This window comes from Phalacrocorax carbo, chromosome 5 (genome assembly GCF_963921805.1).
Source record: "Phalacrocorax carbo chromosome 5, bPhaCar2.1, whole genome shotgun sequence".
Taxonomy (NCBI): Eukaryota; Metazoa; Chordata; class Aves; order Suliformes; family Phalacrocoracidae; genus Phalacrocorax; species Phalacrocorax carbo.
In genome coordinates this window covers 50,067,345-50,082,858 of record NC_087517.1, presented here as the reverse complement: position 1 = coordinate 50,082,858, position 15,514 = coordinate 50,067,345, and the positions used below count along the sequence as shown (strand labels likewise).

The 15,514-nt window shown below is 38.2% G+C and overlaps 1 protein-coding gene across 1 annotated transcript in view; it reads left to right on the top strand.

The window, feature by feature from the left end:
• The window catches only part of PDHX (pyruvate dehydrogenase complex component X), a 93,718-nt gene extending 83,959 nt beyond the window's left edge, over positions 1 to 9,759 (top strand). Inside the window, exon 12 of the transcript XR_010373093.1 lies at positions 9,718 to 9,759. The gene's annotated coding sequence lies outside the window, so the exon portion shown is untranslated. The remainder of the gene's footprint in view (positions 1 to 9,717) is intronic.
• Positions 9,760 to 15,514: the final 5,755 nt, after the last annotated feature.

The window sequence follows — 15,514 nt, the reverse complement described above, 5'->3', positions numbered from 1 at the left end:
AAGCTCAGTAGAGAGAAAGACAGCAAAGGGAATCGTGCAGATGAAAACAGGAAGCAGTATAGGTGCTGAAGAAAGTACACCTCATCTCAGAGACTGGGTGTGGTCAGTAAGAAACCAAATATTTATATACTAATACCACAGCCTGGTAACACAACAGAGGAAGCTGAGATGATAGTGGAAATGAAACTAGACAGGGTGGGGATAAGAGGAACATGGAGGAATGAGAATCATGACTGGACTGTAGGTACGGAGAGGTATGCCATATACAAAACCACTATGTATACATTTAGCTGCTGTTAAGGCAGGTGGGTAATGCAACACACTCAGAATATGATCAGACATAAACAAACAAACAAACAAAAACCAAACAAAAAAGAGGTAACGTGGCTTAAGGAGAACAGGTTTGGATCAAAAGGAAATCTAGCTAAGAACAGTAAAATAAGTTATCGTAGGACAATACTGAAACCTGTATAGATGTTTTCAGACTTCCAATGGTGTTAGGAAATAGTTCTGAGAATTACACGACGGTGAGATTTTCAGCTTTCCTGATAAGAGTTAGAAAAAAAATGCCACTTACAGTGATGAGCCTTAGTCATTCCCAGATTTGACAGTTAACGTATTTCTTCATGGATTGTTCCCTGAATTAGAAAGGGGTGATGTTATTTAGCTTGGTTTGGGTGTGTCATAAAAATTGCTACAAAGATGATATAAAAGAGTTGGCCACAGAAAATGCTTGTGACTTAAATGATGGAAGCTTGATACACTATAAATTAAGAGGCAGATAACCAAAAGCAGATCTGTGAATAAGGCCTTCAGTTTTGAGAGAGAAAACCAGATTATTTTCTACACATCTTAAACCAAAGAATACAAAATCAAACAGATAGAGGTTCTGTGACTTTATGGAGTCTGAAAATGAGAGCAAGAAGGCTCTAGAGGAGCCCTCCATTAGAAATAGTCCATAGTATTCGTGGGACTTCTAAGACAGAGATCAGAATAACATGAAAAGTCACTTTTGTGACTAAGTGACTGCTTGAACAGGGAATTGCTTTGGGTGAGCTTGGAAAATCTTTCCAAGCTTACAGTCTAAATGTATATTCAATCTTTGTGAACAGTTAGTCCCTAGTTCGTCTCTCCAGTTCCCTTAATCTACAGTGTAGGAACTATTTTGATCTTCCATATAAACCTATTTCTCTGTGAATTTTTCCCAAGAATCATCTTCTGAACACAGCAGTGAACTTAATCACAAGTTGAGTGGGTTAAGTAGCATTTCCAGTAGTAGCCAAGAAGAAAAAAACCTGCTCTTTTTTTTACCTCTATCACTTCTCTGTAAGAGCCTGCAAGTTTAAAAATCCTTTCATTTTACTTTATTTATGAGGTAAGATTAAAAGGTTAAAATGGCCTGTCATCATTTTAGATGGTATAAACCACCAAAATGCTGGCTTCTCAGAGAACTGCTGGCCTGCTGTGTCTGAAGAACTGCACAGGTAAAAGTCTGAGAAAGGGGAAGTGACAGAAAAATGTCACCCTGCTGAGCTTATTTAAATTGCAATAAAAACCTATCTGTCCTCAGACATCAACTAGGTATTTAATTTTATACTACTTTACTGTTGCTCACTTCCTTCTCCCCCCATCTACCAACTGGAAATATTGTTCTACAACAGGTCACTATGTGGCACAAGATGTCACCATGTGGCACCCACGCATAAATTGCACAGATGTTGAAATGGCTCACTTTTCTACAGCAACGTAGCTGTTCTGAGTGGTGGAAGAATGCAGAAATTCTACTGTAAGCACTTCCTTCCACAGACCAGACTCTCTGTCACCTCTTTGATGTACTTTATCTAGTCTACTGTAGGCATGTACGTTATCACTTCAAGACAGCTTGCCAGTCTTAGCATCTGGATTAATGGCCTATCTGGAGTAGCTAAGTCTGCCAGGAATTTTGATGTGTAAATAGCATATGTAAAGATGCATCATATAGAAAATATTGAAATACGTTCACTGTTGCTCTAAGAAAGTAACTTCATTATTGCCTTGCAGTTCACTTAGAAAAAAACTTGCAGACAATTCCAGATTATCAGTGCATTACATTGTCAAAAAGGGAAGATGCATTATTAGCCACAGTTGAGTTTTGCTGTGGGGGCTGCTGAATAGGGGAGAGAACTGTGTGTGACATAAAATGAGAAAATGGTAAAATTGCATGGTATTGTCTAGTCCCTTCACTGTAGGAAAATATAAACAAAGGGAACCAATCTAAGATGGTTGTGAGGAGGCCTGAAATAAGCAGGATAGATTAAACAGGAGGGAGTGTAGAACACTGTACTCAGGCTCACCTGCTCTGATATTTCACATAATGGATCCTAGTATGGGGAGAGGTGGTTCCAATTCACCACTGACGTCTTCAGCTCAGTGTTCAAACTCCAGGTTAGTAAAAAAAAAAAAAAGAGGAAGCAGCTTCACTATCACAAGGCATTGTACTTCTGCAAAAGTAACAACAGAATATATATTGCAAAAAGGTTTGCAGTCTCACTTTTTGATCGTTTCTTAAAGATTATGAATTGCAACAAAACTTGCTTTTTGTCTGTGAAAGTAAAAACCCTGAGACTCCTCAGGTTTCAGTGTAATAAATTTCATACAGGAAGTGTGATTTAATTTATATTTTTGAAAAGATAAAATCCGTGTCAAAAATTCTTTAGTATTTCCTGTAGCTACTGAAAATCTTCTGGAAAATGCTGGAGACTATTCACAAAATGTGACCATTTTAGAAGTTTTGAATGATAAATCTAAGCCATCAACTTTCTGCCCATGGGGAGCTTTCCCATAGGAAGCATGCATAATATCAGCTAAAATGATATAATGCTTGTCTGGAAGGGACATATCTAGGTCAACATGTAAAGCCCAGAAAGTACTTTTTTTACATACTGCTTTGCTTTAGTAGATACAAAGTCCTATGTGAGGGTATTCCTAGGGGACCGATGACGAATGAATTTGAGTGGAAGAAGTAAAAGTAGTAGTTCAGGCAGTGACAAAAAACAGCATTTCCATTTTTTTTGTCTCTGATTACCATTCTAGTAAGTGGTCTAGTGGTAGGACCAGATGGTGATTCTGTAGAGGTATGGCAACAAATTGAGGAATGGAAAATGAAGTGATTGCAGATGTATGCATCTGATTCTCTCAGACTCTTCTAAGTGGGGAAGATTTGATGCAGTAAGAAAAATTTCCAGTCTGTTCATTTTATATTACTCTTCATTAAAAATTTCAGTTCCTTTTCTGGAAAACCTCCTCAACTCAGTTGCTTTTGATACTTATGCAAGTTGGTTTCATTGAGGGCAAGCAGTTGGACTGTATTGAGTGAGAGCGATGCAAAAATTAATTAAATGTTCTTCTTGTGAACGTACAAGTTGCTACAATGGGAATTTCAGTGGTTTTATATTTATAAATAGTGCCTACATTCTTTGCATGAATCTGCATAGCAGGAGGATTTGATCATACTTACAGCTGCTGCATTCAGACAAGAAAATATTTGTTGGTTTTGTTTTAGAAGCGATTGCTTTAGTACTCTGTAGTACAAGTAAAAGGTTGTGGTTTAAAATTGACTTTCAGCCACTTCCTTAGGTCCAGGAGAAGAGTTGATAGGATTATTTATTACATATTTTCTGATAGAATTTACCCATATGATTTCTGGCCTATTTATGTCACATGAACCTGTTTCTAAATCTGGGTTTAAACTTGCCTTGGTTAAATGCTATCCGATCACTAATTATGTCTGTGTACCTTTGGACTGCTCCATGGACAGCACCTGTTCTTCAGGTCATTCAACTGAGGGAAATCAGGCACGAACCACATTTGGGCTTGTCTCTTACTTGGTACCCTACAAGCCTTTGCACTTTCAGTCCTTTTAGAAACCTGGTTGAGGTTGGAAGAGTCCTCTTGAGATTATCGAGTCCAACCCTCTGGCTCAAGCAGGGTCAGCTAGAGCAGGTTGTCCAGCTGGGTTTTGAAGACCTCTCCCTCTGACCTACTGTTGAGCCTGAGGCATTTTAACGTTTTTAAAGATACTTCAAGTAACCATTAATATTTCTTTACAAGGAACCAAAGATTACTATAGGGCCACTTTGTTGCCTACCTTATCTTTGCTCTCCTAACATGTCTTTGATAGTGCATATTTGCATATTTGCATACAAAGAGTTAGGCACCAGGTTTGATGTATTAACAGTTGAGAAGACAGCCAGTGAGAGGGAGCAAGGCATGTCTTGATCTTAACTTGTATTGCCTGTTGGAACAGAGGTGTCTATTGGGCAGAAACCTAACTGTCCTCCTTTGAAAGACATCCCAGAAGTGATGGAGCATAACTGCAATGTGGAACACAAAGGCAGAAGAATCCTTGAAAGAAACTGACAATGTAGATATCCCCAAAATACAACAGAAGAAATTGAGTAAAACATAAAAGCAGGTGCTACCTCCTGCTGCTTACCAGTCTGAGATTGGCCTGGAATAACTCAAAAGATTCAGCAATGGATTTGAGCCAGAAGTGAGAGTGGTTTCTAGTTTCCAGACTATGTTCCTGCATAGTTGTTAAAGGGGAGCTCTTAGACAACTACTAGCCTTGATCTGTACCCAATTTTTAATTTACTTTATTTGTAGCTTTGCATGCTAACTTTGCTTTTTGGTAATTGCAATAGTTTTTTAAAGAACATTTGGGATACTATTGAATGCTATTTGGAATACTATTAATTTGAATCCAAAGCATATCTGAATTTTGGACATTTCCCCGCTAGTCTAACAGATTTGGTAAACAATTATACATGCTAACAATTCAGCACTTAACCCTGTGTTGTTTCTGGGTGGACTTTTGGACAGAGGGGAAAAATTTTGGGGTTTAATATGACTGTGGCAAAGACCTTCTGATCTGTTGCCAGAACATTACAGTGTGTTCATCTTTGGGACAGTCATTCTTTAAGTTATACAGCTTATTAAAATTTTGGATAAACAATCTGTAGTTGCAGAAGTGCACAAGCATAGCCATTAAAATCTGGCTAATACAGGGCAATTTAAGTGTGAGGTTAAAACAGCTTGTGGTTACAGAAGATAACATAGATTGTACTGTCCAAATGAAAGTGCAGCATAAAGCTTTATTTTGCCTTTGTCAGCTTTTTTGTAATCTAATCCCATTTAATCAGACCTGGTAGACACAGTAACACTTTTCACTAGTTATTTGTAACTAGGAACAACTTCTGCAGTATTTCTTTGTTCCTGGACTAAACAGGAAAATAGTTTGAAGATTTAGTGTTTTCTAGGTAACACATGGGAGGCAAGCGATGTGGTGAAGGGGAGATTTAGCGTAAGTGTTATGGTCCCAAGCCACTGAAGGTCAAAAACATATATTACTTTCTTGCTTGGCACAGAACGCAATGAATAGATCTTTTGTGAATTTGTGGTGTGAAAACAGAAAGCCTACTGAGAGAATGCTGGAGCATTCCCTGTCTTCATTTGCATCATTGTCTGCCATTATTTCTCAGTTGCATCTTTGTAGCCCTACTAGTGCTCCATGGAAAAGGGACTTAGCTCTCAGACTGCAGTTATATAATTCTGACCGCAACATATCTACTGTCTTTCTACATGGAAATCTGGCAGAAAGTAATTGTCATTCAGGTGTGTCAGTATTGGTCTGCCTGCTGTAAGCATTTTTAAGTTGCTGCTAAACATTTGAATCAAATAGAAATATGAATTCTAGAGGTGCTTTCATGTAGAGGCATGAGAGGAAACTAAACCCCAGATTTTCAAGAACCAGGGATTATTGACCTTTTCATCTGTTAGCTCTAAAAAGCCTTTGGTTGCTGTGGCAAGGAGATTCTTCAAAGAAAACCTCATGGGGTTTTTTCCTCCCTAGCTTGGTTTTTTTTATAGTGGAAGCAAATAGCCTTTACATAATTTAACTTCCTTTTGCTTGCTTCTTTCTGTCCAGTCTCACAAACCACGGAAGTCTTCAGCTGAACAAATGGGAAGTCCAAAATCTGAAAGTTCTTTGTGCAAGATAAGAGAGTTCTTTGTGAGGTCATATTAAACATAGATACACAGTGTAAAACAAACCATCTGAATTATCTTCTCAAATGCATAACATATTAAGTTTGACATTTCTTGCAAGAAATTTTAAGTGGATGGAACAATTAAGGAGGAAAAATAAGAAAAAGGGGAAGGAAAGGGAAGGGAACTGAAACATAAAAATCAGTCAAAGAGGCAAAGTTTTAGTTAAATAATCTTTGTTGCAGTTGAATAGGTTAATTATATGAATGAAGTGGCTTGCTTTAATAGCTGGCGGAAAAAAGTTAATCTGCGTTACTTTCCCCTAAGCAATATTTAAAGACATTTTAATTGAGAACTTGCTGAAGGCCTGGAAGCATAAAAAAAGTCAGAAATAGTTTGAAAATATTTTTAATCTAAAATATCACTGTGTTTTAATAAAATGCCAGTGTTGGTTTTCAAACTGGTTTCTCAATCCCTTTGAGAAACTTTGAATACAGTCTTTGCTAACCTTTTCCATTGGCTTTTAGAGTGAAAGAACGTGCTATGTCTTCCATGGATATGAGCTGAGTTTTCTGGGAGAGAGCTGGGTCTGTCCAGCTCTTCTTATATTAGCAGCTGGTAATGAGTCTTGACAATAACAGGAACAGCATAAAAGTGTATAGAGTTGAGAATGTGTAGGAGTCACTTCAGCAACAGTTGGGAACACAAAAGAGAAAATGAACAGAAGAGATTTCACACTTAGATGCAGCACATGCATGTTTATTGTATGCATGGGTATTCTAACTGAAATCCTACATGTTCAGTCAGTGTTACACCAGAAAATGAAACAAAATCTGACAAATTGGGAGATCAGAAAAAAACGTAGCTGTAAAAAGGGAATCATCAGTGCCTGGAAAAGTTTCTGGAGGAGTCTCTGTTTTCTTGGCTCACTTGTTATTTAATATCTTCCTCTTCAATGAGTAGGAGAATATAAAGTGATTTCCAGTAAAGTTCATGTAAAACATGATGCAGTAAAAAAACGGTCAGATCAGTTATTCACAGCAATCTAGTTCACATGGTTGGCCTGTACCTTGTATTTTAGTACAGCTGCGTGTAATATTTCACAACTGTGAGCAGAGAGGAGGAAACTGAATCCCACAAAAAGCAAACAGCAATGTGCATTTCTTTTTTTATGATTGATAACTAACTGGAAATGAGATTCTGGTACACACACTGTATTATTTATGTCTTAGACCACACCTATGCCTGAACTGTTCTCTTTTCTGGTTTTTTTGCTCCTATTCGTTTGATAATAGGATCTTCTAAACCAAAAATTTACACAGTGACATTTGTGTTCTGTTTCTTCCTCCCAAATGTAGATATTTTCAGGTTTTTTTCCACACCCTATTACAAGCCATACATTGTTCCAGACTGATTCAGCTGTTTCATTTTGCTCAATGTCTTGCTCAGTTAAGTATTATCTTTGCTTCCAGGGCAAAATTAGCACTTTGTTAGAAGTGGGTCCATAACTTTTCAGTATTAGGGCTAAACCATTAAAATTGTTTTTTCCTGATGGCCTGCATAGAAGCAAGACCAAAATCTTGGTAGCTTTTAAAGATGATCTACTACTAATTGTTGTAGGTGCTTGATGCACTGTTTGGCAGTCCAGGTGGGATTAAGCTGACCTTTGTACCATGTAATATTTTCTCTAGTAATTACAACAGAAAATAAAAACTGAAAATGCTGAGTGGACTAGGTCAATGAGAGGATCCCTCTATCCTAACTTCAAAATAGGAAAAATGTTATTATTTCCCAATATATATTCAGGGCTAAATTCAAGGTCCTGGCAAATGGCTTGAAATATCCATTTGCAAGTTGTTTTGTCTACTAGAAGGCATTGTAAATCTTACACTCACCAGCTGCTGCACTCAATATTATAACTAGTAGTGAAATATGATCTAGTTGAGTACATCAGACACTGAGTTAGACATTCTGAACCTCCAGTGCAAGGAGTCTATGTCTATTAATTGCTGCGGTTACCAGCTGTTTTCTTCCAAAACTTGTGCAATAAATATGGAAAAGCCCATGATTATGCTACTATTAAAAAAATGGCTAAAAAGGCTGCGTAGATGTTCCAAAGTTAGATGTAAAAATATAAAATTCATATACTGGGGGCCACCCAGCTGGAAAGCAGCTTGGCAGAAAAGGACCTGGGGGGACTGGTGGACACCAGGTTGAATATGAGCCAGTAATGTGCCCTTGCTGCAAAGAAGGCTAAAGGCATCCTGGGCTGTGTCAGGCGAAGTATTGCTAGCAGGCTGAGGGAGGTGATCCTTCCCCTCTGCTCAGCCCTGGTGAGGCCACACCTGGAGTGCTGTGTCCAGTTCTGGGCTCCCCAGTATGAGAGACACAGACACTGGAGAGACATATACTGGAGAGAGTACAATGAAGGGCCACTAAGATGATGAAGGGACTGGAGCATCTCTCCTATGAGAAAAGGCTGAGAAAGCTGGGACTGCTTAACCTGGAGAAGTATTTAAATACCTGAAGGGAAGGAGTAATGAAGAGAGCGCCATGCTTTTTTCAGTGGTGCCCAGTGATGAGACCAGAAGCAATGGGCACAAACTGAAACAGAGGATGTTCCTTCTGAATGTCAGGAGACACATTTTTACTGTGAGGGTGACCAAGCACTGGCATGGGTTGCCCACGGAGGTTGTGGAGTCTCCATCCTCAGGCATATTTAAAAGTTGTCTGTACATGATTCTGCACAGCTGGCTTTAGATGGCCCTGCTTGAGCAGGGCATCTGGACCAGATAGGTCCAGAGGTCCCTTTGAACCTCAGCCATTCTGTGATTCTGTGATTTAGTTTGGTGACTGATGGGAATTTAGTCGTGACAGTATAGATTGAAAGAAATGGCTAAAAAATCTTACCTGAACCTTCACCCAGCCTCCTGGCATTACTGCCACGGCTAAGTTATTTTAATAGGCATAGGACTATTGAACCCTGGGGCTCGTGTACATAGATCCTAATAAGGCTTATATAGGTGGACATCTTACAATGTATCTTTATTTCTTTGTTCCTCTCTTTTCTTCTTCAGGTCTAGTGGTCTTCAACAAACTCTTCTTTTCTCTGCTTTTGATTTCCCTCCTTATTAATTCTATCTGGTTAAACAGAGGCCTCGATATGAGTTTATTTCCTCATGTAACTTGCTGAAACTAACTAGTAGTGTTGATGTGTGCTTTTTTCATCTTGTTCTCCCAGAACCAAAGGACTGATACTGCGTTCTTCAATCAAACTGACTGATCTTGCAGTAAGGCTCAGAAATATACAATAATCTCCCAGCACTTGTTATTTTCAATGGTTTTCCTCCTCAGACTCATTTGAGAGGCCACAATGCCTGGCTTTCTTCCATCCTCACTGCTGTTGCTGGTGATATCATCAGTACATATTTCAATTAAGTTCACAATAAATGTCATACTTGGTGTGTGTATAAAATATGTATCACATTATTAATGGAACCTGTCACCAAAAATGGAAGATTTCTGACCAATTTGTATGTAAAATGAAGAATCTATAACTATGATAGATAACAACTTCTAAGTATTGGACTGCGAGAAAAAAAAAAACAACAACTTTTCACAGTTGCTTCTGCTTATTTGCTTTTTGCATTTTACTTAGTGAAGAATGACTCATAGAATCATAGAATGGGTGAGTTGGAAGGGACCTTTAGAGGTCATCTAGTCCAACCTCCCTGCACTGAGCAGGGACATCTTCAACTAGATCAGGTTGCTCAGAGCCCTGTCCAACCTGACCTGGAATGTTTCCAGGGATGGGGCATCAACCACCTCTCTGGGCAACCTCTTCCAGTGTTTCACCGCAGTGATTGTAAAATATTTCTTCCATATATCCAGTCTAAATCTACCCTCCTTTAGTTTAAAACCATTACCCCTTGTCCTGTCACTACAGGCCTTGCTAAAGAGATTGACCCCATCTTTCCGGTAGTCCCCCTTTAAGTACTGAAAGGCCGCAATAAGGTCTCCCTGGAGCCCTCTCTTCTCCAGTCTGAACAACCCCAACTCTCTCAGCCTGTCCTCGTAGAAGAGGTGCCCCAGCCCTCAGATCATTTTCATGGCCCTCCTCTGGACCTGCTGCAACAGGTCCATGTCTGTCCTGTGCTGAGGGCCCCAGAGCTGGATGCAGCACTCCAGGTGGGGTCTGACAAAAGCAGAGCAGAGCGGCAGAACCACCTCCCTTGACCTGCTGGCCACGCTGCTTCTGATGCAGCCCAGGATGTGGTTGGCTGTCTGGGCTGCAAGCAGACATTGCTTGTTCATGTCCAGCTTTTCATTCACCAGCATCCCCAAGTCCTTCTCCTCAGGTCTGCTCTCAATGCTTCATCCCCCAGCCTGTATTGATATTGGGGGTTGCCCCGACCCAAGTGCATAACCCTGCACTTGGCCTTGTTGAACCTCATGAAGTTCACATGGGTCCACTTCTCCAGCTTGTCCAGGTCCCTCTGAATGGCATCCCGTCCCTCAGTCATGTCAACTGCACCACTCAGCTTGGTGTCATCTGAAAACTTGCTGAGGGTGTACTTGATCCCGCTGTTTATGCCACTAATGAAGATATTAAACAGTAATTGTCCCAGTACAGACCCTTGAGGGATGCCACTTGTTAACGGTACCCTGGATTCATTTTTGCATTTACTGTATTTAAGCCAATTTCATTTTTAGTCAGTTCTATAATGTTTTCTTTGTAAACATCAGAAGAGGCTGCTTAATTGCTTTTACAAAATGTTTTTTTCCTGTCATGTGAAGCTGCTGTTAATGGTCTTGGTTTTAGAAGTTGTTCCCTTGCCCCAATATTTAACTCAGTGGCAATTAAAGCTGAACAAATTTTGTAAGCTAGTATAACATATTTTCCCATACCAACAGATATAATTAATGATTGACAGAAAATCATCATCTATATATCAAGACCAAGAAGCAATACATTATCCATGCAGTTTGCAGCAGGTGATGTGAAAATAAATAAGGTAGCATAAATTAATCTGGAGAAGAAATATAGAAACCCTGAAAATAAGCATGTATGGAGAGATTATTTTCATCCATGTTATTTTTAAGTTTAAACAGATATATCCTAATAGTCCTTTGAGGTCTGCTGCTAGAATGACTAAATAAAACCTTATGCATTACTCTTGTTTTATTATTCCTGATATTGTAAAAATTACTTCAGTTCATCTTACTGAAAACAAAGATGATGCAATTACTGCAATTGATTAAACTTGTAACTTTAATAGTTCTCAGGGAAAATTAATGTGTCAGTATCATGCACAAGTATTATTTAGCCAAATACAAGAGTGCTAAACAAACATAACAGAAAAGCATGAATATAGCCATATACACTATGAGAGTTACTTTGAGGCAGTAATTCTGCTGCTCCTGCGCTTCTGGGTAACTTCGGTATCTTGTGACTAAAACCATATGAAACTTTGATTCTGGGATTCAAGAGCCAAGATAGATGTATTTATTAAAAAGGAGTTGTTCTGGATGGAAGCCACTTTACTTCTGAGATCGCAGAAGTATGATGGAAGTGGTGCAAGCATCAGATTTTCCTGTGAAACCTGCTTATTCTGGACTTAAGCAATTTTTTTGTGAACAACTTTGTTGTTCTTTGTGAAATGAATATAAGAAAGGTTATTAAGGGGATCTAATGGAAAACATACTGAATTTTTGAATCATTACTGACTCCCATTGTTGAGAAAAAATACTAGCTAACTCCAAGGACATCTTACTGTGTAAGTACCAGGTTTCTTCCTGAGACTTTTTGCTAAATAATGGCTACATTCTTGGTCACTGAAATAATTTAGTTTTACTTAATGTAGGCTGGCAGGAAAAAATGCATGAAGATTGTCAAAGTGGTCTATTTATGTAGATCGTATTTTCTGTTTATAACACCCTGATCTTCTCTGTCCCTGTACAAATATTTTTCTTTATTACCATGGAGGTAATGCACAAACCACACAAATTCCTATGAGCGCTCCAGTGCATCTTCAAATCCTCTCAGAAAAGTAGTGTGTCTATTTAAGCTCAATTTTCAATTGTACACATCTGCATATGTCCAAAGCAATGTGGCTTAAACATACAAATCGGTATTTAGTCCCGGCAGAGAAGAGTATTTTCAATATTCTGTGTTTACCCACTGCTTTGTTGGGCTCTATTATTATTGTCATTCCCTTTGGGAGTGATTGTATAGGAAAACAAGCCTCATAATAAGAAATTTTTTCTCACATCCTCTAAAATTCTGATTACTACGTGCACTCCTTCTCAAGACAGTGGGACCACACACATCAGTATAGAGCACAAAATCATTTATTTGCTCCTCTTTAAAAGTGCTGTTGTAAGAGAGAACTGTAAAGGACTTTTGCAACACTGACCTGCAGTAGAATATAAATTACTTTCTCTGGCCAACATAGTAAGGGAGAACTGATGAATAAGTATTTTAACTTTATCATTTCAAATGAGAAAATCCCTTTTGGAGGAATTGTTTTGTTTGCATTGCACAGACGAATATCCAGTCTGACCCTTTGAAGGAGAAACTATTAGGCTCAACACATAAACATTTCTGCTCTGATTAGCATTGCTTCACTTTCTTGCTTAACATAATTTATTCCATTAAGTTATGGATATGCATAAATGAGAACATAAATGTAAACACATTTTCTTATAAACATGCAATTGATTCCATTTCTAAGTTAGAGTTGCAAAGTTCTTTAAAATACAGAATTCTAACCTGAGAGTTGGGTGGGATGATAACCACTTTGCTTAAAGTGCTGAGGGAAATAGATAGTTTATGCTCAGGTTTTGTGTTTTAGGCCAGGAGGATTGGGGAAGAAATCAAATAAGAAAAACGAAAGAATCTTATATGCAATGGAAGAGGAAATTCTTTAATTCTAGTTGTGATCTCATTGTTGGTGGAAAAACTGACAGTCCTTGCTGCTTTGGGAGCACTCATCTTGCTAAGATGTGTCTGTCTGCTAAGCGTGCGGGGTAAAAATGTCACCAGCATCAGTAACTCCCTCTCTGTATTCTACACAAAGTAAATGTGTATGCTCTGAAGTGCGGTGAGAAAGCGTAGTGGGGAAAAAATTGCCTTTCTAAAAACTTTTTTTGAACATGGTGATAAAGTAGGGATCCAATCTCATATCATACTATGCAATGGTATTTGCAGGAGTCAGGAGTCATAAATATATACTCTAACGTATATCATTAAAGAAAAGGAAGGGCATGTAAGAACATTCTTCATTTTAATTTTTATTTAATCAAGAAAATAAAAGGGCAACAGACTGGGCAGAAAGTTTCTCTGAACTAACATGTTAATTTAAGTTCTTTTTTGTTCTCTTTTGATATAGTTCTCATTAGTCCAATTAGTAAAACAGGATAAAAAGAAAGTGTTCCTTTGTTGAATGAGGAACACTTGTACTAGGTAAAAGATAGTAAAGAGTTGTGTTTCAGAGACTCTTTAACAGATAAACAGTTTTCTTTCTCTTTGGGAATTTCTTTTTATCTTGAGCACTTTTATTTGAACAAAATATGCAGCCATCAATAGTTTCTAAGTAGCAGTTAGGAATAACTGAAGGTGCCTGGAGTATGAAATAGGCACTGGATGAGCCAGTATCATGAGCCATTGATGACTGTGCAGTGACACAGGAACTTGCATTCAAGAGGGAATGCGATACAACATGTCTCTTTCCAGTACCTTCAACCAGGTGCTGTCAGTCATTACAGATATCCTGAGAATTACCACATGGTGAAGCTAGGCTGCTTACTGTGTGAAAACACCAGAGAGTATGGGTAGCTCACTGTCAAACAGACCTTCTATTTAAAATTTTAAAGGATCTTTCAAAGGGAACTTATATGGACTCAATTTTTTATCTAACATCCTGACAGAGAAAAATTGCATTAACAAGAGTTTTACAAAAACTAATTAAAGACGGAAAAACTGTGAAATACCTGCTTCTCAGATTTAGGTAAGAATGTTGGGTACTTTTTGTGATGGAAGAGGTGAAATTACTCGTAACAGGGGGAAACAGGGCCTTTTGGGGACTGTAGAAAGGGGAAGTACAAATATTAAAATAATGAGATGTCAGATTTTTCTTCAGTGAGCTGTTAAGAAGAGATACTGCACAAGGATGCAGGTTTTAGAACTCGCACAAAAAGAGAAAAAAAAACCAGTTAGTATCGTTACTGTGATATTATAGATTCTAGTGAGACAGAGACAAGACCTTGACATACCTGAATCCCTTTTACAAATTCAACTCTCTTAGTTCCTGATAGGCTGGCAGGTAAATCTATCTTTTGAAATGTTCACCTGAAATCACATTTTAAGTTGACTTCCCTTATTTACAATTCCTTTTCCTGTTTCATTTAATTGTCAGTTTACTTTGTTCCCTTCCAGCTCAGCTCCCCATCTCTTCATTGCTACAGTCTATCTGATATTTCCTAAGCAAAACAGAGTGTTCTCCATGCCTGCCACAGTGCTAAACACTCAGTTTCTGACTGTAGGAAAATGCAATAATGTGGTCTTATAGAGGAAAACTCATTTTACTCTATTCTGAGTCACTGGCAGAAATAAACACTTTATTGTTACAACTACTTGACTATACTTTTCAGCTGTACAGATCTGAAATGAGCTGAAAGCATGCACTTTTCATTCCATTTATGGGATGTCAGGAATCAAAGAATATTTTAATGATTTGGTCAAATAACTCTACATTTCAAATCATACTGCAGGTCCCCTAAGGATAATTTAGGATTATATAAAGCATTTGCAATACACATTAAGTATGATAAAAGCTTTCATTTTTTTCATGTCTTAAACATGTAGGATTGATGTTTCTTTGCTTGGTGTTCCCTGTAATAAACATTCCTGTCTTTCCTAGATCTGTTTGGAAAAAAATGGAAGACAATCCCACAAAACATCAAAGAAATCTCAGTTTTATTTATCATTTCCTATCTTACATATCAGTCTTCCATATCTTATTAGTTAAAAGTGTGATTTGCCTGGGCAGAATTTAGATTACAGAGTTCAGGGAAAAACACAAAAAACTTGTTTTGCCATTGCCTTGCATCCTAAGTAGCCAATTTGGGGGATATAAAGCAGTGTACAGTGATAAGCAAATATAATGGCAGCAGTTCAAATTAATTTTGCCTGGTTACTTATAACAGAAATGGAAGAAAGCTGGTGTATAGAAATGTCTCTGTGATAATCAGTGATCAGTTAGCAACACGAGCTTTCTCATTCAGCAAAATACCTAAACTCACACATTTAAGCCCAAGAATAGTCCCATTAAAACCAGTCAGAATCACTCTCATAATTTCTGAGGAATGTACTTTTTTAGATCAGATCCGGTAAAGTACTTGAATACCTAATAATTAGGTGTGTCGGCCCTATGGCTCCCCAAATAGAAGCCAGAACCTTACCCAAAGTTCCCTATAGAGTGGACAAGCC